At 35.4% G+C, this 25,187-nt stretch overlaps 1 long non-coding RNA gene and 2 pseudogenes across 1 annotated transcript; all 3 read right to left on the reverse strand.

Moving 5' to 3' along the window:
- Positions 1 to 10,136: 10,136 nt before the first annotated feature.
- LOC140016285 (uncharacterized) lies at positions 10,137 to 12,118 on the reverse strand. The gene is made up of 2 exons (XR_011822662.1): positions 11,780 to 12,118; positions 10,137 to 11,126 (listed from the first exon to the last, which is right to left on the reverse strand). It is a non-coding gene; the product is annotated as an uncharacterized lncRNA (long non-coding RNA).
- A 1,158-nt stretch (positions 12,119 to 13,276) lies between these two features.
- On the reverse strand, positions 13,277 to 17,036 carry LOC113714640 (indole-3-acetic acid-amido synthetase GH3.17-like; annotated as a pseudogene).
- Positions 17,037 to 23,831: 6,795 nt separating this feature from the next.
- On the reverse strand, positions 23,832 to 24,434 carry LOC113713968 (cytochrome P450 81Q32-like; annotated as a pseudogene).
- Positions 24,435 to 25,187: the final 753 nt, after the last annotated feature.

Below are 25,187 nucleotides of genomic sequence, written 5' to 3' on the forward strand. Positions count from 1 at the left end.
AAAAAAATATATTTGTAAACTAATTTCTAACTAATGCAAAGAAAAAATCAAATAAAAAAAGAAATCGAATTAACTTTATTAAAATACATCACCCTAATCAAATTATATTGATAAATATATATTTTTTAAATTATTAATTCATTTATATCCGGATCCGGGTCTAATACGGGGCGGAATACTATATTCCGTATCCGACCCGTTTTTTTGTTTGACAAAACGGATCCGGATCCGGATCCGAGAAATGGAATTAAATCCCTACCCATATCCGCAATAATTTCACGGATCCGATCCGGATCCGGGTCTAGACCCGACCCGTTGACAGGCCTATGGTTGGATATGCTTGAAAAATGTTGTTTTAAGTCTTGTAAGATACTTAGTAGTGAAACATTTGAATTGTTGGCTATATTGCAATAAGAAATGATTGTTGGATGCTAAGGGCTAATGATTGATGAAGCCCTTGGTCATTTGAGTAAATGTTACGAGCATTACGGTTTTGATGAAATTATCTGCTGGAATTGCTTGGAGGCCTTGCATTTATTTTGTTCAATTGTGATCTGATATGAGAATGTTGGAAACCAAGAGCTAATGATTGACGAAGTCTTGGTCATTTGTTTCATTTTTTATCAGAAATGAATCTGTTGAAACCTAGGGCTAAGGATTGACAAGCCCTAGTGAGATTTCTATTTGAAATATGAGTTTGCTATATTGACAAATCTGAAATATTATGTGCTTGTGAATCGGAATCGTAAGAAATTCGTTTTGGTCCTGTGAACTTGAGAAAGTTTTACGCAAGTTATTTAAATAGATCTTTGCCCTAGTATTGAACGTTAAAATTTAGTTTTGGACGTTACGCTAGAAATTTTTGTGTAGGGATTTTCTAAACTTTGCCAACTTGATATTTCTTCCTTTAGCTTAAACTAGCCTTAGTATTTTAGAAAACGATCTCACTAGTTTTCAAACCCTAAGTTTTATTATATTTCCTTTTCTTTCCTTAAAATTTGTTCCAGGCTAGTCGTACTAGAGGAAAACTGGCTCGGCAAGATAACGTATTCCAGTAAAGTAGTTCTAGATACATCTTTAAAAAGAAAAGTATTCTATTTTAAAAGGAAATTCCCTGAAGCATTTAAGCACTTTTACTAGTTTTAATCTTAAGTAAATTGTTGAATTACTTTTGAAACGATAAACTAGTTATATACTAGATAACCCTTTATAGTTATAAACCTAGAACTTGAATAGAAAACTTATAGTTTTTAAAACTTGATTTTCTAGGATTTAGCCGAGGACGCGGATTTCGATTTCCAGCGTGAGTTGTGACTTCACTCTTGGTGAGTGTTCCTTGTTTGTTATATTTCCTTGACTTATTGGCTTGATCTTATTGCTTGATAATGTGTTAAGTGCTTTCAATGATTGTCAAAACGAGTTTTGAGACGAGTGTGTACTTTATCGCACTTAACCTAAATGATTGTGAAATTTTAATGATTGAACGATTGACATGTTACTTGCATATGAATGTAAGCCTTTTTGGGCTGAACTGGCCATTGCCCTTGTTACCGGTCGTCTCGAGCCAGAAGCGAACTCGGTCGGGCGATTAGGGACTTGGGTGAACGTTTCGGTATACTCGAGTATTACCTTGTAGGTTGGTGGAGTCTGGCCAAAAGCCAGGGACAGGGTGAATGAGAGGAATGAACGAATGAATGAACGAGAGATTTTACTTATACAAAATGCATTTGCAAATGACAGGAGGAATAAGGGGAAAATATCAGGAGAACGAACGAACGAACATATGGCTCCTTGTGAGCCGTATCCTTTTCATGAATGTGTTTATTGCTTTATTTGTGCTTGTATCTTGAATTATTGGTTATATGTAATGAATGCATTGATTTTCTTGTTGCCTATGTGTTCGGAACCTCACTGAACTTTTAGCTCATCCCTTTAGTTTTGTTTTCCTTAACAGGGGAAGGCACGCAAGGATGAGAGCTTGGCATAGAATAGTTTGGTCTAACTCTTTATTTTTGTAATGGTTCTCCCCCTAGTGCTTGGCACGGGCTGGTTGTATGAAAAATTGAGAACCTTTATATATTCGATGATTGTACTCCCTTTTGAGATAGTGATATATATATAAGTTTCACTTAAGTTTTGGATTGTTGTATGTTATTCCTTTGGTTATATTCCAGACTTGATTAAGGATTGACTGAGTCCCGGCGAGAGTTGGGCAGACGGTCCGCCGAACCCTCTGGTTCGCCTTAGGGAGAAGTGGGGCCGCCACAGTTATTATAGTAGTGTATCTAGTAGTTGGGTTATTTGAATTGTTATTGTTGTCGGCTAGGTTTTGTAGGGATATTGTGGAATGTAAAAAAGGCCAGATTGACCTTTATATTTTAGTGACAAATTATGGTAGACAAAATTGTTTAATGTCGAATATATGGGCCTGAAAATGATTTGGGGTATTTTTTAAGTCAATGTTTATGTTGTCCAAACCCTAATGTTCCCTATATTGAAGACATTGTGGTCCTCGATCCGTTGTAAAAAGTGTAAAAAAATTAATTATTGAATTACAAATTTTTTTTCTTTGAACCAGGAAATAGTGATAGTGGAATTTGGCCTGAACCTTTCTCGTTATAGACACATCATCAAGGGACCATCACAAACTTTCCTAACAAACAGTATATAGGGGGAAGGGTTGATTTTATAGATGGATGCAACCCGAAAATGTGGTCATTAGTAGCTCTAGACAAATGTGGAGAGAGGCTTGAGTATGACATAGAAGATGGTTTTGCGTGGTATTATCCGTTACCAAGGATGACATTGGATACAGGCTTGTTCTTTTGTTTGTGTGATAGGAATTGTGAGGTCATGGTGAACACATTGCCACCACATAGGGTGGCAGAAATGTTTCTTAGAGTCGGACCAGAAGGTTGTCCACAGGTTGCTGAACCCTTAAGTCAAGCTAAGGGAGATGAGGCCGAAAGGGATAAAGACAGTGATGTTATGATCATAGAAAAGGATGTCAACACTGATGAAGTGGAATAAGATGGAAGAGAAAATGTTGACATGAAGCCAGCAAATTTAGACACTAGGAAAGGGTGCAGTAGCAACTAGTCATCGAAAGCACCAAATCTATTTTCTACAAGTTTAGACAGTAGCAATGGGCCTGAAGTAGGACCAGAAACTATAGACAAGCAAGGAAAATATGCTGAAATTGGACCAGAATGTCAGGATTTTCACTATGCTGCTACTGAAGATGAATCAGAAAATGAAGACATGAATAGCAAAACGACTGAAGCTGAAATTGTGGTAGAAGAGAAGCTGATAGCAGGAGTGATGCTGCAAAGGAACCAGAAGATGTTGAAGGCTATGATGAAGCTTCAAATGCACAAGTCAAAGAAAATGATGAATGTAAAAATTGTAATGAAAATGCACAAAAGGCAACTAGCAATGAAGGTGGTGTAGGGGAAACATCGTGTGATAATGCCAGACTAGAAGAGGATGAAAATGGAGTCAATGCTGATGAGAAGTTGACAGATTCAAACTATGAGGATCAAGGGGGAGACAATGATATAGTAGATGAAACCATAAGAATTGGTCAAAGTATTGGAGGGGACCTAGGTGCCCATGAAGCAAGCCCTTAGTCAGGAAGCAAGAAAGACCCATCCATTGAAATTAATTGCTGTGATGACCCTGATATGATTAATATTGATGACATGGAATCAGAATATGACTCGAATGGTTCATTTGAATTGAAGAGTCAAAGTGAATCTGATGAAGATGGGAACAGTAAGACAAGGATGCCTAAATTTTCAGATTTCAATGACCAAACAGACATGAAGAAACCATAGTTTGAAGTTAGTCAAAAGTTCGCATCAGTCATTACATTGAGGTTGGCTATAAGAATCCAGGAAATTATGGATGGGAGAGATGTGTAATTCAAGAAAAATGATACATGGAGGGTGAGAGTGAAATGCAGAAATTGTGACTGGCAGCTATTGGGGTCTAAAATGCAAGGTGAAAATACCTTTCAGATAAAAACACTTAGTGATGAGCACACTTATGGAAGAGTGTTCCACAATAAAAACAAGACATCTAGGTTGGCCAGCAAACTATTTGTTGATGGGGTCAGGAAAGCACTATCTATGAGAATGTATGAGTTGATGATCAAAGTAACTGAGGAGTTAAATGTTGATTTCAGTCTTAAGCAAGGGTATAGAACACTTAGAAAAGTGAGAGACGCTATTCAAGGGTCTCATGACAAACAGTACGCCATGTTGGAAGCATTTTGTGGTGAATTGAGGAGAGCAAATCCGGGATCTAGTGTGCTTGTTGAGACTGATGCAGATGAAGATGATGTTTCCAGGTTTAGAAGGCTATATATGTGCTTAGAACCAATAAAGAGAGGTTTTTTAGCTGGCTGTAGAAAGTGGATTGGGTTAGATGGTTGCTTCCTAAAAGGTCCATATGGTGGGCAGCTTTTATCAAGAGTTGGAATGGATGGTGATAACAAAATGTTTCCATTGGCTTTGTCAGTCGTTGGGGTAGAAAACTATGATGACTTGAGTTGGTCTTTAGGATTGCTTGTATAAGATTTGAAAATTTCGGACTCTAGTATTTGGTGCATTATGATTGACAAACAAAAGGTAGTATTTATTAGCTATATTACCATATCAAATTTTGTTGTTATGTTAAACTATTGATATTAATGTGGCATATGTGATTGTTGTGCTGTGTTGCACAGGGTCTAGTTCAAGTAGTTAGGGACAAACTTCCACGAGTTAAACATAGTTGTTGTATCCAACACCTTTACACCAACTTCAAACAAATGCACAGAGGCCTTGCTCTTAAAAAAAGGCTTTGAAGATGTGCAAGGGCTTCATATATGACTCAATTCAAAACAGAAATGGAGATGATGAAGCAAGAATCAAAGGATGTATATGCACGGTTGGATGAAAAGGACCCCAATACTTCGTCTAGGGCTCATTTCAAGACTGGATTGGATTGCGATATATTGGTTAATAATATGTGTGAATCTTTTAATTCAATTATTTTAAAGACATGATCACTGCCTACCATAGGCATGTTGCAGACGATTTACTTATATTTGTTGAAAAGAATGGAGAAGAATAGAGAGACAATGTCCAAGCATGAAGGTTAAGCTACTTGCTTACTATTTTTTATCACAATTTTTAAAGTTACACTATGTTCAATATCTAATTTGCCCTTTATTTGTCAGGTCTCTTATGTCCAGCAATTTTTGACATTCTTGAGAAGGCCAAGAAAAAGCAATACATGTGCAGTTGCTACTATGCTGGCACAATGAAGTATCAAATATGTTGTCCTTTCAGTGCCCAGTTTGTTGTTGATTTGGGGAGCAAGACCTACATTTGTAGAAAATGGCAATTGAAGGGAATCCCATGTGGCCATGCAGTTGCTGCTATTAATAGGAGACATGCCAAATCAGAAAAAAAAAATATGGCACCCACCTACTGGAAGAGTACATACAAGAAGAGTTATGAACCTGTGTTGAATCCAATCAATGGTCCTAATCTATGGGTCCAAGTAGATTTACCACCAATAAGGCCTCCAAAATATGGGAAATCACCTGAAAGACCAAAAAAGATAAGGAAAAAGGGACCAGATGAAGATAGGAACAAGCAGTTATATGTGAATCCATCTAAACCTCACAAAGTCAGCAAGATTTGCACTAAGATGAGTTGTAGTCTGTGCAAGAAATACGGACATAATAGGAGGAGCTACCTTAAAAAAACCAGCAAACTGCTGCAGTAGAAAAGGGACTAGATGGGCATATGGATAAGGAATCTAGTGGGAACAACAAACATATGCCATCAGAAATGAAACAAGGCATACTAGTACTAGTCCAAGTACTGCTAATGTCACTCAATTAAGTACACAAGAGAGCTGCACAGCTGCTCCTCAAAATTAGACTGAACAAAAAATTGATAGAGAACAACCAATCAAGGGCACAAGAAAATGCTTATTTTGCAAGAAACCTAGCCATTCAAAGAAAGGTTGCAAGCTGAGGCAATGGATCTTTAGAAACTCACTAGACATGACTGGAGAACTTGGACTCAATAGTGTTGCATCTGATTAACCCATATGAGACAGCTTCAAAGGAAATTGAATTTGGACATGTCAGTGCTTGAAATTTACATTTGTTGCTGTGTGAGATACAAATATGTTCACTCTCCTATTAACTACTTGTTATCTCCTGACATGTAGTTGAACTCCAATATTGGTGACAAACTTTATTCATATAATCTAGGGATAACAATGAAACCACCAAACTCATACATTGATGATAGGTAGACAGAAGAGGTGGGTTCAACTAGTTGTGTCACCAGACGACTTCAACCAACCCCTTTCACTTGAAGGGGGAACATGTGTGTAAATCTGTCTACATTGCAGGCAGTAGCAGGTCATATGAATAATTCAACTAGCATTGGCCAATGTTTAGCTCTATAGCAATGCAAATGAAGTTGTGAAGTTAGAAAATTTAAATCACACAAGAAAATAGTTGTGTTTTTGTAAATGGCAATGTGCAGCTCTATGTTTAGCTGGGTTTTATGAATTTCTATTGCTATAAATTGTTCACATTATGTTTTGGGGAGTTGATGTTTTGTAAATGGCAACTGATGTTGTAAATACCAAGAAATTTCTGCCGTTGTTTTGTAAATTTGTGAAACGTCTGGTCTTTTGGTGTAAGGCTAAACATGATCAAATTCAGTCCATTTTCAATTGCATCTATTGTCTCAAACAGTTGGTGGTGTTACAAATGTTTATAGGTTTATCATTTATTGCCAAAAGTAGTTCAATAAGTTGGGAGACTTTAGTCTCTCAACTATACAAAAAAGGATAGTTCAATCCCAATGCTTCATTCGCTAGGGACACTTAGGTCCCTAAAGTTCAAACAAAAAGCACGTAATCCCCTAAACTATAAATTGTATCCAAAATTAGTGAACCTAGTGCTCCTTCAAGCATATGCTACATTACACCAGAACCGCAGCTTATACAGAGAGACAAAAATTACATCTTTTCCATCCCAATTACATAGCCCCATTGTGCATTGCATTGCATGTTGCACTATGTTATTCTACTACACCATTGCTTCTTTTCCTACATAGATGGACATGTTTCTTGTCAAACTCCAATGATGACATTTATGGCCCAAATTTGAACAAAAGGATCCATACAAGAGCAACAACCTAGTGAAGAAACAAGTACATCTTTAGCCTCCTTAGTTTTGCTTCCTGCAGCTTTGAGTTCTCTTGCAACCTCTCAATTTCAAATTTCAATTTGTTTTTTGTTCTTATCAGTCCAGGGATTATATCCTTGGACCTTTGACACATCTCAGGATCCACCCAATTCCAATACCTGCATCCCGCCGATTCTTACATTAACAACACCATTGAGAGAGTAAATACAAGTTTACTTAGGTGCATTGCATACAAATCGGAACCATAGGGGAAAAAGTACAAATAGATATAATGGAAACGGAATTACCCTGTAATTTGGACATCGACAAATCCTTCTTCTTGGGTTTAAATCTGTCTATGATGTCATCATCAATGCTTGTTTTCCACGGTTGCATGTGTCCCTAACCATCTCTCCTTTGTCTTCTTTCTTATCTTCAGATTTTTGAAAGCTCTCAATCTCTTGGTTCTTACCCCTCATTTGGATGCCAATTGCTCTCTTTTTTATTAGGGCACATCTCTTCCCTTTTATGAATTAGATCCGGTCAATTATATGACCCGAATGTGCCTGATAAAAGGAGAGAAAGTTTCCCTCCTTTTCCCTCCTTTGTGCTAAATAAATTTCTTTCTTTTTATATCTTTTCTTTGAATTTGCATCCCTGCCCCTTGGTCAATGGCTCTTGTTTTGAACGCTCGGAAAACCCTAACCATTTTATGGGTTTTGTCAACAATTTTACTTAATTAGGATGGATTCAGTAGTTTGAGGACCTAAATGTCCCATTTTAAAGTTTAGGGACTGAAGTGGGAAACCGGATATAGTTTAGGGGGTCAAAATGGAATTTACCCAATTTCATTTGGTAGTCAATTGGGGAAAGGGACTTTCTAAAATTGCTAGGCAATTGCATCATACAATCGATGACCCAAATGGTGGTGGTGAATTTGAATTGGATTGATAGAATTGCTTGTCAAGACACAATTAGTTGCACTGAAGAGAAACATTCATTTTAATTTTGCATATTATTGTATTACCAGTATTTTTTAGAGTGGGTTCACTTGGTAAGCTTTGTTCACATCATCTAAGGAAAGTTTTTTTATTCGAAGCTGATCTAAGGGAAGTTCAAATACAAGTCTCGTTACTAGCAGTCTCCCATTAGTAAGTAATCTATAAGAACCACTATAAATCACTCCATATGACATACAGAGGATTTCGAGGTGCTTCATATGACATATGGAGAATTTCAAGAAGAATTTGTCGTGCAATTTCCTAGCATTGTTTGTACTGATAAATACGTCATTAGCCTGCTCTAAATTAGAATAAGATAATATTTTTCTCCACCCAAACTTTATTATAACCAAAAAGAAATTAAGACTACATCCTTTTTGTGGCATCCTATTAGGCCTTGTTTTGATCAAATTAGTTGAAAAAAATGGTTGTGTCTGGATTTGTTGCTCTGCTACTAACTTAATGGAGCAACATTGTATTCCTACTTTATTCTAAAGAGGCTGATGAACTTCAAAGTTTATGATGGCTAATTAATGGTGGGGCAAATACAACGAATCCATTTATGTTTCGACAATCAGCTTGAAACTGCTGATCTATAGAAGAAAGTTATAATGTTTTTAATGTGAATGAGCTATGGATCCAGCCTTGATAAGTTTAAGTTAATTAAAGTAGCCACATGCAATGAGGCACAATTATAATTCAGCCCCTTTATTCACCAAGTATGAAGATCAAACCCCCATGACTAATAGTCAAAGTCATGAAATGAACTTTGGTTTGTGTTAGTAGCTGAAAAGACAATTATGCCATCAGAATTTCTAGCCTTGATAAGTTCACCCTTCTCATGCCATCGGATAAAAATAGCATTCTCTTATTGGAGAAACATGTCATTTGAAAAAGTTATATGCATGACCCCCAAGTTTTTACCCCTTGAAGTTTGCTAGTCTCAACTAAGCATATTGACAGGTGGTCAAATCCAAAGGAGTAGGCTCAACTCTGTTCTCAATGTCATAACGACCAATTTACCCATTACTAACTATTATACCCTGTCTGGGTATAATAGCAACCAATCTGGGTATAGTTACATCCATAACATCTAAATTCAATAATTTTCTAAATTGTTAACTACTAAATATGATACATTTAGGTGTATTTTACATTATGTGATAAGTGAACAACTTATCACTTATTTTTTAGAATTAATCTTTCCTACAGTTTTGGATGAATGACAACTATACAAAATCTGAATTTGAACCTAACTTTTGCACATGTGTCATGAATCTAACGGTGATAGTGTATACAGTGTATAAAAAATTTACTCTATTTTTTAGAGCATGTTTTGACCAGAAAATTTAGTACCATTTAATTAATTCAAGTGTTCTATTTTTTATTATCAAATGCATCCGAATATATTACGATCTGAATTCATTAAATTTAAGTGTTGAATTGGATAATCGAATGGAGATTTAGTTTTGCTAAATAATTTGTGCACTTGTTACCCTCGTGCCATTCATGCTTCAATTCTCACTTCCATTGTTTAGCTAGCCAACTATTTATATGCTAAATTAGAGTGTAGTGTGGGATTTCCTCAGGTGCCTTGTCATTCAGCTCCAAACTCACGTTTTAGTCTGATTCAATGATCATTTCAGCAACAAATATCCCTTGCCATACTCAACCCATAAATGATGGCCCATAGTTCTACTACCATGTTATTTGTAGTTGTGACAGCCCCACCTTCCCCTAAGGCGTACCAAAGGAGTTAGCGGACTGCCTGCCCAGCTCTCGCCAGGACTACTAAAACGGTCAAACACTAACTCAAGTCGTTCGGGAAAATATTGGCGCGCTTAATCAACCCAATAAATGAGAAACGGGAAAACAAAAGGCAAAACGTAAAGCGAATAGTGGCTGCCACGTCACAATCCGCCAAGATCCCATTGATTACAAGAAATTTCCAACAATCACTGAAAAGAGTATATACAAGCCAAGTACAATCCATTGGATAGGAATACACCCTATTACAAACCACTTTTGTATGGTTACAAGCCAAAAGAAAGCATTTAAATCCAAGTACAACAAAGGTTCCAACTATTGAGGAGCTATACAAAATCTCTCGACTAGCTCCACTCAACTTACTCATCACAGTCAAAAGTCCAAAAGATAATTCCCTGTAAGGAAAACAAAGTTCACGAAGTGAGCTTTCGCCCAATGAGGTACAGTCACGTACATATACCCAGATCACATAAACTCAAGAGCATTCAGTCCAAATACGTTCGTCAAGTAAGTAAAAGCAATAACACCCAAATGTAAGGAATAAAAGGATACGGATGGCTCTCAAGAGCCCTTTTCCTCTTTTGCCATACTTGATCTCATCTCATTGACTCTCCGTCAATGTATACCAGGTAATCATGACCGTAGACCCCTCTTTACTCCAATTATCCGTCCACCTCACTTTCCCCTTACCGGGCCCGAACACCACACAGTACAGAATTGGTATTACTCGAGTAAACCGGAATCTAGGGTCTCATACCCAAAGATTCTCAAATACAGTCCCCATGGCTTGTCAAATGTCCCCGACCAAGTCCTTACTGGCTCGAGTCCATTGACTTCCAATGAGGTAGAGCTCAAAGTAAACAGTACAGATCCAGAGTTACATTAAGGATCGGCATCCAAGCGACACCAAATCAAACACAGTCAAGAGTATTCAAGTTATATCATAACCAAACAAGTAGGCCAGAGAGTACGAGAGTGGTAAAGTACACCCTCGCCTCACCTAGTCCAAACAATCATCACAACTAGTCCAAAACACAGAATTCAAGTACAAGAAAGCCACGGAATAACAAATATGTGAGTAGTACACTCACCAAGTCAAACAAAGAAATTTCACAAGTTTTCGCCCGACGTGAGCCTCGGATCACCGGCACGCCCTATAATAATCAAGAAAGTACAATTAAGACTCAAACACGAGTCGAATACCTTTTAATAGGAACTATTAAGGTAAAACCCAAATATAGTTTGGAAATGAAAAATACATAATATTTAGGGTTAAAAGTAGAAACAACCCTAAAATTATCCATTTCTAGTCAATCTCAACCCAACTCACAAGGATCCAATGCCCTAGACACTCGGACAGCATTTCCCCTAAAATTTCAGCTTTTCCAACCTACAAGACACCAATAAAAACCATCCAACACAACCACAAGCACCCAAACAATTCATAAGGCATTCAATATACTTCATTAGGGTCACAATACCCCTCAATAATAGCCAATTAGAAGCTCAACAATCAACCATAGCAAAGCCCCAATTGAAACCCTAAATCTGAAATTTTCCGCACAAGCGGCAATTTTCCGCAATTAACTACAATTAACGCACAAGTGAGCTATAAAACACCATTTGGAACCACCAAATCAAACCCAATCATATCCATCATATGAAACCAGAAAAATTCCAAGAAAAATCAGAAAATTAGGAAACTTCACTCCAATCCACCAAATCTTCCGTACAATCACGTATATAGCTACTATAAGGCACCATTTGGCCAAAATTAGAAACAAAAGATGAGTTCCAAGCAATATACCTTAGTTCTTCAAGAAAGGTTGAAGCTTAGAGAGTTTTCTTCCAAAACAACACCACCAAGGTCTTCAAACCCTCCTAGCAAGATGATTCTACGGACTAATTCAAGAAACAATCGGTTGATTTTCAAGATTGAGCAAGGATTTGGAGATGAAAGGTTGAAGAATGTTTTTCCTTCTTGGCTGGAGAGGTTCGGCTATGAGGAGGTGAAGAATGAAGAGGTTTTGGTCAAATTTGGACTTTTATGTAATGACAAAGAAAGTTAGGCAAAGTTAGGTAAGCTTGGTCCAACCACATTTGGACACGTGGCACCTTGTTTTGTTTAGTGTTATCCTCTTGTCCCTCCAGAGTTAATCCATCTAGGTAACCTCTAATCATCTCCTAACACCTAATAATGAAATCCCTTTATGAACAATTTAACCGAATTGGTCGAATTTCTCTCACTAAATACACTAGCGGGTCCCACGTCCAAAATACGTTCCAAATTTCTCACGAACTACCTGATACTAGAAAAATTATTTAAAAACTATATTTACTGATAAAATGTTGATAAAATAAGATAATAAAGAAAATACAAGAAAACGGTGCACAGGAATAAAATAATAAATAAATTTTTTTTTTTTTTTTTTTTTTTTTTTTTTTTTTTTTTGTCTGGGTTCTCACAGTAGTTCCCAAGCTGACACCGAACCCATTCATCCAGTAGCCCCCTTCATCTCTAAATAGTCCTCCTACTCTAGCTTGTCCTAAACCGTTGCTTGATGCTCCATCAACATTTAGTTTCACCTATACAATTTGGGGCTTACTCCAATTGATAAACATCAGCTCCTTCTGTACTGCTCTATGATAGTTGGAGAGAGATTCCTAACTGAAATCGGCTTGGGCTATCACTGTTTGAGAATTGGTTTTATCTTAGTTGCAGTAATATAGGTTCCAGCATACCAGGCAAAATAAAAAAGTTCTTGAATCAAACACCTGCCAATCTGCATCTTCTATCTCTACAATGTTATATTGTTTTAAGCTCAAGTCAAACCATTCTTCCAGATTTGGGTTCCTAAATTTCCCCATGTACTTGTAGATTAGTTTCTTCCATATTGTTGATATCCAGTCATAGCCTAGCAATCCATATTTATAATTATTGAATTACATTTGACCAGCTTTTTTTTTTTAATAAAACATCATCATAACATTAAATCCATACTAATAGCACAAATTACATCAATCATCCACAAATGCAAACAGATCTAAAAAACAAATTCTTGATATTACAAATCTAGAAAATTAATAGAATATTACACTGTGAAACTCTAAAAATATCAAAAGATAAAACACTTGTTGCCCCAATATCATCTATGCATGCTTCCAACTGTGTTGCTTCTTTTCTCCCAAATCTGCTAATGAACTGATTTAAATTCAGACATTAAAGTGAGATCTAACGAAGTAGATCTAAACGATTCTAGATCCAACAACCAAATATGAGAAAACTTAGATCTAATACAAAAAATAGAAAAAAACTACAAAAGCTATCATTAGAAATCTCAAGAAGAGGAGAAACGGTCACTTAAAATCCCTAAGAGAGAATAAACTCTCACTAGGAAACTCCATGAGAGGAGAATAACATCTTTTGCTACTAGAATAGCATTGCCCTCAATTTGATGAGTACAAGAGTTTCAGATACTGTCCTCATCCACCAAGCTTCACAAACAAACTGAAAAATAGTAGAACACAAATGCATCCATACAATGGTGAAGTACTTTTAAATTTCGACATTGCAAGACAAGGTATATGAACGCCAAGGATGAAATATGCAAAGAGATTCTTGAAGCCCACAGGCTACGAGTCTTGATTAGGCACTTCTCTGCTGTAAAATTTTCCCACTACTCTGGAGTCCAGAATTTCAATGACTTTCTCAGACTTTATGTTCTTAGGTGTCTTGTACTGGTTTAAAGAAGTTCCTTGAGAAACATAAAAGTCCATGAGCACGTTGAATGTTCCTTGTTTCACAACTCTAATTTCCAAAGGACCAATGGTACTGATGCTCTGATTCCTCAGCAACTTATATTTCTGGTCCAGAGATTGTTCCACTAAACTACAGCATTTTTCCATTTTAACCTGATCAAGTTCTGGTATATCATCGTTTGATCTGAGTTGAAGCTCCCAAAAGAGTACATAGTGACCAGGAATAGAAGATGTATCGGCATAGCTACTGTAATCCAAAAGAAAGAAGCCAAGTGGTTCAAGGATCTGCATTGCTATTGCAACTGCTTTTTGGAGGTCTTGTTCAGTTGTTTTATCTGTGTGAATACTCAAAACCACATTTGTCCTTTGTACAAATTTGAAATGGGGAGTGGAATTGTGAAAACCTGTCACCAGGAGAATATCCCCCATTCTGTACCTGTACAAACCTGAAAATACATTCTTCCATCAATATTCTAGACATTAGAGCGCTTAAGCATTTAAACTGTCTAATCATCATTGGTTGTGTGTATCAGGATAATAAATGTGAAGAAAAAACAGAATGTAATAAACCTATATTGGACAAATTTGAACATCAGAACAAGTTGTGCACATTAGATGTCCAAGGCAATTGTTAAGTAGAAATTAATGGAACTACCGTCCATTTTAGAACATGATAAAGGGTATAAAATGGAGACCAGTAGACACCTTCAAGAGGCACTTCTGTGTTTTATCGAATACTTTTTCATGGGTCAGACTAACAGAATTATAGTTCATATCTGTGGTACACCACAGGCAGTTAGGGTCGATTTAAAAGTACAGTGATCTCACCTGTAAAGGTCGTGACAAGAAGTTCATAATGTTGGCCAATCTTAACATTATTAAGATCCAGAATGTGATCTTTCAAATGAGCATCTTTCCTGTAGGTGCAGTTTGGATCTTGATGATTGTCAATTGGTAAGAACTCATAGTAGGCCATGTTTGGTATAAAAGTATATGAGACATCATAAGGACTGCACAAAGGATTCATGTTTATCCCAAAAAATGCCTCTGAAGAACCATAAAGTGGTGAAACTACAGGTAACCCACCCGTATAGAACTCAAGTGCAGGGATATATTGTGCCATGGACCCTGTAATAATGGCCAGGACATACTTGGTCCTTGGCCAGATCTTCTTAATTATCCCTTCCCAAGACTTTTCTTGGCATACAAGATCAATTGAATCAGCCAAATCCGGCATTTGTTTGCTCAAAATCAAGGAGACAGCCCTTTTGCAGTTAGGGTCAGTGATCCAATCACTCATTTGTCCAGTTCTTATGTTGGAAGACATTTCTTGCCAATGTTCCTCGAAAAATTTGATTACCCTTAGCAAACCCGAGGCGAATATGTACCAACGCTTGCTATCGCATCTCGCTGCACAAGGCCACAAAGTAATTGACTATACAAGCTCTGATTGGTATCTTCACACAATATAAACTGAGGATATCTGTCTTTTCTGTTCTTTATCTCGCTTTCTGAGGTTGTTCTTAAAACTAAGCCACCAGGAGTGTGGATATCCGGGTTGATAAGGACAAATAACAGTGCCTTCCCATCGCTCAAGCCCTGTAGGTACCTTAGTTCAAAGCTATACGTTTAGCACTTTTTGTTTGACTCTTATAATTCTACTGAAGAAATAACAACTGTATATTCATTGCATAAGACTTTACCTGTTTAAAACAGTATCACAGAGACAAGAAAAAAAGGCCCTGCGCTCTCCCTCTTCAGCGGTTTTTGGAATCCACTTTTGCGTCCCACCTGAAGTGCCCGAGCTGCCAACTAAGTTAATGATTTCAGTTAAGAAAAACAAGAAATTCATGAAAAAGAACAGAAATGACTCGTGCTTCAGCATTATTGATCTCACTCCATTCAGGAGTTTCCTTTCATCTAATTAGAACAAAACAGAGAAACTGATTTACCTTTTGAGTAGCTCAGTAATGGATTCATTAGTTAAAATCCGAGATGGCTCTCCATCCAGTGCAATTCGATCGATGTAAATCTTGATATCTTCATAATCTACCACAGGAACTTTATTCTTGAATAGTCCCTTATCAGAGTGACCATTAAGAAAACCTTTCAAGTAATCGCTGCTTGCATTTTTAGTTAAAATCTTCTCTAGGACCTGTTCTTGTATATGACCAGCATTGCTGGTTATATCCTCCAAAATTCTCGAACCAGCTTCAGTATCTCTTGGATCAAAGGTTGGCAGCATTCTGGTAAAGAAAAGAAATGCAGAATCTGAGTTTGGGGATGGGAAACATACAGGGAAATTAATTAATGAATAAGCATGCTCAACTACATTGTCTTGAGAAAAAGATTCACGCCATGGTTAAGCCCTTTTAAACCAATTGGCCAGGTGAGCCATCCTCTCATCCTCACGCCCTTCTCCAAGACGCCTAGTTAGTTTGCTGTATGTCACCATTGTAAATTTGTAATGGTGTAAACAGAAAAACTCGTTGAGTTGCTTAGTCTCCTTATGCTATGCTCATGATGGAGTTACATATAGTTTTTGAAATGGTAAAAGGTTAATATGGAAAAGCACTAAATCACATGAGACTAAAGTGTAATCTATCCTAATTAATACAAAAGTGTTGATTTTGGCGGTTTTCTAGTAAACGGAGTTGCCAAATAAAAAGTGTAACTAATGTCACCAAACTTGTCAGCTATAACTTGACTGTATGAATCTTGTTGACTTTCGACCTACAAATGCAAAGCATTGAAAAAATTGTAAATTAATCAGAAACAACAAGAGGAAATTAATCAAGGAAGCCAACATACCTCACCTAAAAGGAACATGATTGCATATAATCCTACGGCCCAAATATACCTCACCTGGAAAAATCTTGATTGCACTATGATTCCACCGCAAAAATCTTGCAGAAAATGAAGCCTTTGAGACCTAATTTTTGTCGACTGCTATTCAGTGATGCAGGCACTAGGGAGCAGTGAAGCAGGAAGTTGTTTGCAGGGGAGTTGCAGTTTTAGTTCCCAATGTTTGGCCATGAATCAAATTAGTCTAGATTTGTACCTTCTGATAGCTTGTTGCTGCAGCTCAGGAAACTCAGCTTCTAAAATTCCATACTTGGAGAAATATCCGGACGCAAAGTAATTCAGCAAAGCTCCAATAACTCCACTGCCTATGAACTCAAAAGTTGACAAGCCATCCCCTTTGCTGGCTTCCCCCAAAATTTTCAGTATGACTCCAACTCTGCTGGCTGGCTGAAACATCAACAAGAATACCTCTTTCTCCCAAGAATCTGTTTCAGTATGATGATATTCCATTAGTTGTCTAAAGCTGTCTAAAATCACAAATTTTGGGGAGTAAATTTATTTTGTAAAAATATTGGGGACTAATTTGGCATATAGGCTAAACATTGGGGACCAGAACTATATTTCTCCCAAATAGATAATCCCTCCTGTTGTGAGATTATTAGTGGGCGTTTGGTAAAAGGGTATCGGAATGAAATAATGGAATAAACTCCATAATTGGTGTTTAGTTCACTGGTATGGAATTGAAATTTTGAAATGATTTCAAAAATTTGGCATCTCTCCATTCCCTAGTAAAAGGGTGGGTTTTGTCCAAAACTCAAGTGTGATTCCAAAATCTTATAATTACATAACATTTAGTATAATTAATATTTATATATATATAATATATATTTATATTTATATATTATAATATATACTAATATTTAGTATAATTATTTACATATTATATTTACATAATATTTAGTATAATTAATATTTATATATAATATATAATATATATTTATATTTATATATTATATTATAATATGTACATATATATAATATATTATAATTATAATATTTTATTATTTTATTATTATATTATATAAATATATATTATAATTATTTAGTTAATTATAATTATACTTTTTATTTAAAATATAATAATATATAATAATAACTTTATTTAATATGTAATATATATTATATTTATATAAAATATTAGTATAGTTAATATTTGTATATATTATATAATTATAATTATATATTTATATTATAACATTTGTATATTTATAGTTAATTATATATATAATATTTAATTTAATTAGTTACAAACTTATAATAATATTATTATTAGTTATATGTGTTATATAATGTATATTAATTTATGTAATATAATTAATATTATCAATTATACTAATAATTATAAATGTTTACTAATAGAAATTATTAATTAATTAGACTAAATTTACTAATACATTTATACTAATATATTTAATTAGTGAAAATTTCTTATATCCCATTTACAAAGAGCCAATAACTATCATTTACGATGTGGTTTATAATATATTTATTATATTCCATTCCGAAAGAGTCGACGAACCAAATATCAACTATAGTAATGATACACATTCCAGATACTTGAACCAAACAAATGTATTGGAATGAATAACCTCATTCCAAATCCAGGATATCCGATTCCGAATCCGAATCTGATTCCAACGTGCGAACCAAACGCCACCTTAGATTTTCCCTTACCTAAAATCCCACATGTTTTACTTTCAATTTTATATGCATAAATTTCATTTGGTGGTCAACTAAGGGAAGGAACTTTCTAAAATTGCTAGGCAATTACATCATACAATTGATGACCCACATGGGTGGTGGTGAATTTGAAATTGGATTAATAAAATTGATTGTCAAGACACAATTAGTTGCACTGAAGAGAAACATTCATTTTAATTTTGCATATTGTTGTATTACTGGTTTTAATTTAAGTCCACTGAAGAGAGTGGACTTAGTTGGTAAGGTTTGTTCACATTATCTAATGAAATTTTAAATACAAGTCTCGCTACCAGTAATCTCTCATCAGTAAACAATCTATAAGAACCACTATAAGACACTCCATATTAGGGATGCAAACCTCAAATTTTGCAACATTGTATTCTTACTATATTCCTAAGAGTTTGATGAACCTCAAAATTTATAATGGCTAGTTGACGGTGAAGCAAACAAAACAAATTAATATATGTCTCGACAACTAACTTGATTTATAGAAGAAAGTTATAGTGTTTTTAATGTGAATGAGTTATGGATCTAGGCTTGATAAGTTTAGGTTAATTAAAGTAGCCACACGCAATCAGACTCAATTATAATTTAGCCCCTTTATTCACCAAGTATGCAGGTCAAACCCCATGACTAATAGTCAAAGCCATGAAATGAACTTTGTTTTATGTCAGTAGCTGAAAAGACAATTATGCCATCAGAATTTCTGGCCTTGATATGTTCACCCTTCTCATGCCATTGGATAAAAATACCATTCTCCCATGCAAGGAAATATGTCATTTAAAGAAGTTAAATGAATGACCCCTGAATTTTTACCCTTGAAGTTTGCAATTCTTTCTCCTTTCCTTTCCTCATCATATCCCTCGTCTATGTAGCCCCATTTTAACCTCTTTCCCTATTGTGCCACTCTCCCCTTTGTTCTAGTATTCTTGCTCTTCTGTTATTATTCACGACTCAATCCTCAACTTTTCAGCCATTTATTTGTACATACTTAAGGCCAACTTTAGATTTCAAAGAGCCCAACTTTTTTTTATTTCGGTAGGAATTGTGTATTTTAACTAATTGTTGTTTCCTTTTTCAATTAGTTAGTGAATTTTAGTTTTTTCTTTTAATTATTAGTTCATCTTAGTGATTTTTTTTTGTTTTGATTATATATAATTTTAAATTTTAAATGTGCATAGTTAATTATAGTGTAATTAGTCAATTATTATATTAACAGGGTCGAATATTGTGATATGCATGATATTATGCCTAAACTAGGCATGAATTTAATTTAAAAAATAATTTAAAACTTAGGTTATTAGATAATGAAATGATCAATTATTTAAAACTCAAATGGTACCTCTTAAGGGTTATTTACTAGAAATTTGTTGCTATATATGGGGTAAGAGTTCAAAATAAAGCCAAACTCAACCATAGTAATAAATATTTCTTATCTAAGTATTTAATATAATCTGTTAATCATACAAAAGTTTCAACTAATTTCAAACTTCATTTCTATTTTTATTTTCATTTATAATTTGAGAAAGCCCTGGGAGTGGAATGCCAGCCCTTTCATTTTATTTAAAAATAATAAAAAAATAATAAAAGGAAGGGAATAAGAGCAATACCTCTAGTACATGACAAATAAAAAATAAAAAGTAAATCTTTTATGCACTAAAAGTATACACGTTTACGGGGTCTAATTGCATGTCATATAAGCAAAATTTGGTACTTAAATTTAAAGTTAGATGATGTGGCATACAGGTATACCCGTCAATTTATATATATACTAACAATGTAGGAAAAATCAATCTATAATGTGATATCCAAGTAGTTCTTTTGCGCACACAAATTTAGACCGTAATAAAATACTAAAGCTTCAACTTCAATCACATTAGCGTCTCCAAGCTCTATGAAGAAAGTAAATATCACCATACCCTATTGATCTCTAAGCGAGCCACCACCCGAGGCTCTTTCCTGACACCAGCGTCAGAATTCAATTTAAATTTGCCATTAGATGGAAGACTCTAGGAGATAGCAATGGCCTCCTTCTTAATAGGACATATACAAAAATTTAGCCACATAAAAGTTTCTTCGTCCCCTGACCAACTAAGGACCAGACAACATAAACAATTTACCTAAGAGAAATAAAATTTGTCAACTGCAAAAATGATTCTAGCAACCTGAAAAGATATTCCCAAGAATCGAGCTTCATTCCTGGCACCCCAAATAAACCATAATGCCACTATCGAAACAAGAAAGCAACCATGCCCAATATATTTTTTTTTTTTGTCAGCGACGGTACATTTGTACAACCTACTCTATCCTAATCTAGGGGGAGAGGGAGCCTAAGGAAGCTATTTGTAGAGGCTAGTGGATATATAGATCCAACTAGACCAAGAGAATGCTATGGCACAACCCTTAAATTTTTTTCGCTGCTGGTAAGGTTTGAACCTTCACCAACAGCTCAGAGAGGGACTTAAAGTCCCTCCCTGGTGGCCACTGAGCCATTGGCCCAGTGGTTACTGTGCCCAATATTTTCCACTTAGCAAGAAAGGAACCACGCTATCAATCTGGTAGAAATAAACGCACAAGACTAATGTAAAAAAACCAAATACTCTCATGTAACGATCCCAAACTGCCACCGCCATGGCGCCATAAAATATTCAAGAAACAAATGCCCAATGGACTCAGAATGAAAGCAACCAGCGTATCACGAGGCCGAAGACAAGCCTTTAGATTGCAATAAATCATTGGTGGGCAAAAAAAAAAAAAAAAACCCATTAACAACTTTTCAACTGAAGAAACTAAGTTTTCGCGGTAACTTCAAATTCTAAATTATCTTTGAGACTCATTGACACATTTTCTCTCTTTGTCTCCCAAGGTGAAGAACTCGGGAATAAACCTGAAGAAGAAATATAAGACTCAGCATTATGCCAAATAAACAATAATATCCTCCAAGTAGCCAATCTAGATATATTACTGACTTGTAAAGGATGAAAACCCCTCAAATACTTCTGATGCATCAACTTACACCATGTTGAAATATTAGGCTATAAAATCTACTATAACTTCATGCTAAAAGCATCAACAACATTACGAAGGTCACGAAAAACTCAAACCCCCTTCTTCCACTGGCAAATAAAACCTTTTCCCATGCCAATCAATGAATTTTTTTTTTTTTTCAGAATAAATGTTAACATCCCAAAGAAATCGACTGAAAAGCTGATCAAGGGAGGCAAAAACAGATTTAGAGGAACTATTGATAAAAATTATTTAACCTCTGGATAGATAAAAACTTAGTACTCCATCCCACTAGACCTGACAATTATGCCGAAAACCCAACAATCAACCCAACCCACCCACTAATTTGAGAGGATAGGTTGGGTAAGTTGGGTATCGGGTTAATTTTGGGTTGGGTAATAATAAGTAATAACCCACACATATTTGGGCGGTTTGTGTATTTGTGTTGGGCACCCATTACCCAACTTAAGTAAAAAAACAAATAAACAAATTACAAGGGATGAGATATGGGATACAGAAACATTTCATTGTTCATGAAACAGCATGAGACATGAGCCAAAGCAGGGCCTCCATGTATGGATACTTAACAAAATTATATGAGCTTAATACTTACTTGCACGCGTCAACGTTTTATTATTTTCCTATATTCAGAGCATTCCACTCCTTTTACTTCCATAATATTTTTTGCCACTTCTTATATTGTCATGCAATCAAATATAAGCCCATTTGGATTGTTATTTTTTGAAAATTTTATAAAAAAAAATATAATGTAACAATTTAATATATATATATATATATATATATATATATATAAAATAACAAAATAATTAAAAAATGCGTTCAATAAAACATAAAAAAAATTTTGGAAAAAAAATAACAATTCGAGAAAGTTTGCAAACACCACATCATATGTATGCCTTTCCCACTTCTTGTTGTACTAGTACGCCATTCCCATTCTCAGTTCTAGTAGACTAGCGCAGAGTTGGACAATAAAGAGATCTTAATTGATCAAAGCAACTACCCTTACTTTCATAACACGATTCCTTCTTCATTTTACTGCAAAATACAACTACGCTAAATCCATTTCTGACACCACTAACCCACGCCAAAAACCCCCATCTCCTCCCATATCATACATGTGTATTTTAATGTGTTTGTATGTGTAAAAATAAAGTATGTCAAGAGCTTAAAAAGTGAGTGTGCATTTGTATCTGTGAGTGTTTTAGCGTGTGAAAATATATCTATCTATGTAAAAATGTATTTATGTGTGTGAAAATTTTTTTTTTTTGCATGTGAAAATAGATTTGAGAGAGTTTATGTATCAAAATCTATTAATTAATATATTGGGTCATATTTGAGTCATGAGTTTGAGATGACCCAATATAACCCAAACTAAAATTAACTCAATCTAAAATTGGACGGGTTGGGTGTAACCCATTTAAATGAAAACCCAATATTAACCTGCCCAATCCGCCCAATTGCCAGGTATACATCCCACTAATCTTGTACATATCTTGGATAAAATAACCTCAAATATAACTTAGTTGCACATATTTTGAATAAAATTTTAGTTATATCCCTTTTCAAGAGAACACCTAAATACGTAAACGAAAGATTTTGGTGTCCAAATCCTAACAAATTTTGGATCATATGGACCTTGACCAAGGACACCTTCATAGAGTAAATAAATGACCTTTCGTTCATATTAACCTTCTGCCCCAAAAAGGACTCATATTGAAGAATAAATTGACAAGTGTCCCTCAATCGTCTTTTAGAATAAGTAGTAAATATAATCATGTCATCTACAAGAGCCAAGTAGGAAATTTTTTCACCAGCAGAATTATAAAATAACTGCTGATTTCTACTATCAAATAAATCATATAAGCCTATTTCAAGAAACTATATAGCAATGATAAACAGGACTAGAGAAAGGGGGTCACCTTGAGAAATGGCAAACACCATGGAAGGACTTAGGGATCCTTACTGCCTCTCCAGTAATTGCAACGAAAGACTAATTGCTAGATAGGATTCTAAACACCAAATAAAAAAAATCTCATTAAATCGAAATCATTATAATCACAAGAGACTTGGGGCAAATAAAAATGTAAAGCAGAACAATGAATAAAATCTCTATCATCAGAAAATAATCTACTAAAAAAATTAACCACAGATTGTTTAATATCATCCATCAGAGAAAACTATACTCAGAGTCCTTAATTCTAGCTATAAAACTAGAGCTCCTCTTTTTATGATGACGTGGCGTAGATATTCAAGTAAATGAACTAGTTCTCATCTACTGTAAGTATATAGGTTCTTATTTGAGTAAAAGGTAAATTAGGGTTGTTAAATTACTAAGGGAGAATTGTAATTTTGGTCCCCAATCTATAGTGTATGCATGGAATTATCCCCAATCTATTTTAAAAATCAATTTTGATCCCCCAATCTATTCAATTTTGCGCTAAAGTACAATTGACGGAATCTCTTCAATTTCAATCGGAACTAAGTCACGTGAGATCACGTGTCAGCACCTAAAACCCCTTTTTCAATTTTTTATTTCTAAAACACGTTTTTTCTGGTAGCTTGACTTTTGGCGTGGACACTCCTGTCCCTTCAACCAAATCAATTTCCTCCTCGTCAATTCTTTTCCAATCAAAACTCTGAATTAGAGATCTCAAGGCCAAACCCACCACCCGCTGTGCTAGGCCAGAATCAGGGCAAGATCTCCTTCCCTTCCTAAATGGAATCAGCTTTGATGGCTGAACCTGCAAGCCTTCGAATCTCTCTGGCTTGAAGCTTGTTGGATCATCCCATACGTTTGGGTCCCTGTGAACTGCCCATGCATTAACTAGCAAAATTGTGCCTTCGCGGAATATTGTATCCCCCAATTTTATAGTCATCGGACGACTCATGTGGCACTAGCATTGGTGCTGCTGGTACAACTGAAGTGTTTCTAAAATAATGTTATAAAGATAAGGAAGATTGGATAGATCATGTTCGTCGACCAATCGATCAGTCCCTACTTGAGCATCCAATTCAGCTCGAGCTTTCTCTAGCACCTCGGGATGGTTGAGCAAAAGAGACAAGGCCCATTCTATAGTCACCGATAAAGTGTTTGTTCCAACCGTAAGCATGACCTACCAATTTTAATTGAATGCTCATTCCAGTTCAACGGTGAAGAATGGCTAATAGGAAAAGAATATACTTACCAGTGTAATCCCTTTGATGATTTGGTCCGTATAATCCCATTGATTTCCAATTATTATCATCTACTCTTCTCTCTCAGTTGCTTGCTTGCTTGCTTATGAAGTAGTACTGCTGCTGCTCCTATTGTTTGTGCAGGAGAGTTGAATTGGGTTCGTCTCTAGCGTTGATTGCAGATTATCTCCATTGCTAATGGAGGCAAGAACGAGACTTGGACTTGGAGGCCAAGCTGAGCTTCTTACTCGTGCTGTGGGTTTTGGGGATTTGAAGACAGCGGCCAACAAGAGGAGTAATTTGGATTGTGAGATTACCCTTTGCATGTCTTTGTTTAATAAGACAAAAGGCAAGAGAAAGCTGAAAATATTAAAAAACGTGTTTTAGAAATTAAAATTTTGAAAAAGAGGTTTTAGGTGCCGACACGTGATCTCACGTGACTTAGTTCCTATTGAAACTAAAGAGATTCCGTCAATTGTCCACTTTAGCGCAAAATTGAATAGATTGGGGACCAAAATTGATTTTTGAAATAGATTGGGGATAATTTCGCACATACACTATAGATTGGGGACCAAAATTACAATTCTCCCAATTACTAAAACCAATGGCTTACTTTATTATCGAAACAAATATGAATTCGAATGATTAAACTAATTACAACTTATACTAGAAGCAATAAGAAAGTAAAT

Source organism: Coffea arabica, chromosome 10c, assembly GCF_036785885.1.
Source record: "Coffea arabica cultivar ET-39 chromosome 10c, Coffea Arabica ET-39 HiFi, whole genome shotgun sequence".
NCBI lineage: Eukaryota > Viridiplantae > Streptophyta > Magnoliopsida > Gentianales > Rubiaceae > Coffea > Coffea arabica.